Here is a 1,618-nt window from a genome sequence, read left to right as displayed (position 1 = left end):
ACACCTTAGCTTAGAATACCTTAGATTACCTTAGATTACTTTATATTAATCATTAAATCGCCTTAGACTAAATTAGGAACCTAGTTTATCTGTTTAAAATTTAAAACAACAAAAAGAGGCATACTCAGTGTATGACCCAAACCCGATCTAGACCAGGGCCGTTGTTATTCGTACCTGATCCAGACGCCATAATCTCTAAAGCACGCAAGGAAGAAAGAATCAGAAAACAAATGGCGTTACGCGTTACTTTAGCAGAAAACACTAAACAGATTTCCAGAGATTCAAGGACACTCGTTTGAGTTAAAATATCACATCATACAACTCATCCAAAATGGCTGTCAATTTCATGGATTACCGAATGACAATCCTAATTCTCACCTCGATAAATTCACATCTCTTTTGAATTCCTACAAGCAGCCAGGGATAGGACAAGATATAGTCCGGCTATACTTGTTCCCCTATTTTCTCACTCATCATGCACGGACATGGTTCGAAGGACTGGAAAAAGATTCCATCACGTCTTGGACAGAGATGGCTACTAAATTCCTAACCAAATATTTCTCTCCTTCTAAACAAACCAAGCTTAAGAATGACATCATTAACTTTAAACAAAGTTATGATGAATCTCTTTACACTGCATGGGAGCGATTCAAAACCCTGCTGAAGAAATGCCCTAATCACCAGTTAGAACGGTCAGCCCAAATCTGCACCTTCTACAATGGTCTTACGGTAAATCATAGGATGAAGATCGATGCCGCCGCTCAAGGAAATCTGATGAACCAAACCGCAGACGAAGCATGGGAGTTGCTCGAGAACATGACAATGCATCATCATGACTGGAATAGTGGTGAAACAACTTCATCATCTGCACTACTCTCCGCATTTAATAATCAAACAGAGGCAATCAAATCCCTCACAGATAAGATGGAGTCTCTTGCCAAACAACTCGGAGAATTGAAGATGCAGCCGCAACAAGTTAACCAGGTCCAGGCCTGTGTTAATTGTACCAACCCGCAACCCACTGAAGAATAACAAGTTGAGTACGAAAACCCTGACGGTTCAGTCTGTTACGTTCAATACCCAGCTCGTCAATCGAATCCCGGATTCAATCAACAACCTAGGATTAACCAATTCCAAAGAAACAACCAACCTTTTCGCTATCATTACCCACCTTATCCACTCCAACAATCTCAATTGACCTACGATCAACCACTTCCACTCACTGGTCCACCAGCTGAGGAAAATTCCCCAACCACCCAAATTACAAAAGTAACCAACCCCACTCTCGGAACTGATGACCAGTTGACATAGTTCATTCAAGGACAACAACAGTTAAATCAGAGAACTGCATCTAGACAAGACCAGACAGAGATACTAATGAGAAATCAACTGGATCTTCTCAAAAGTCTAGAAACGCAGCTCGTACAATTATCACAACGCCTTGAAACCCGACCCCAGGGAAGGTTACCTACTAATACTATCCAAAATCTCCACATAGAGGAAGCTAAGCAAATGGACTCAGTAATCCCAGGAGAAGAACCATGGAGATGGTCAGCTAGAATCACGAACCAATCAATATATACTCAGCAGTTGTCCACCGCAAGCTCGGTTTGTGTAC

General features: G+C 41.5%; 1 non-coding gene across 1 annotated transcript; it reads right to left on the bottom strand.

The window, feature by feature from the left end:
- Positions 1-580: 580 nt before the first annotated feature.
- On the bottom strand, positions 581-686 carry LOC139851113 (small nucleolar RNA R71). The gene has a single exon (XR_011760473.1). It is a non-coding gene; the product is annotated as a small nucleolar RNA R71 (small nucleolar RNA).
- Positions 687-1,618: the final 932 nt, after the last annotated feature.

Source organism: Rutidosis leptorrhynchoides, chromosome 5 (genome assembly GCF_046630445.1).
Source record: "Rutidosis leptorrhynchoides isolate AG116_Rl617_1_P2 chromosome 5, CSIRO_AGI_Rlap_v1, whole genome shotgun sequence".
Taxonomy (NCBI): Eukaryota; Viridiplantae; Streptophyta; class Magnoliopsida; order Asterales; family Asteraceae; genus Rutidosis; species Rutidosis leptorrhynchoides.
This window is presented reverse-complemented; position numbering and strand designations above follow the sequence as displayed.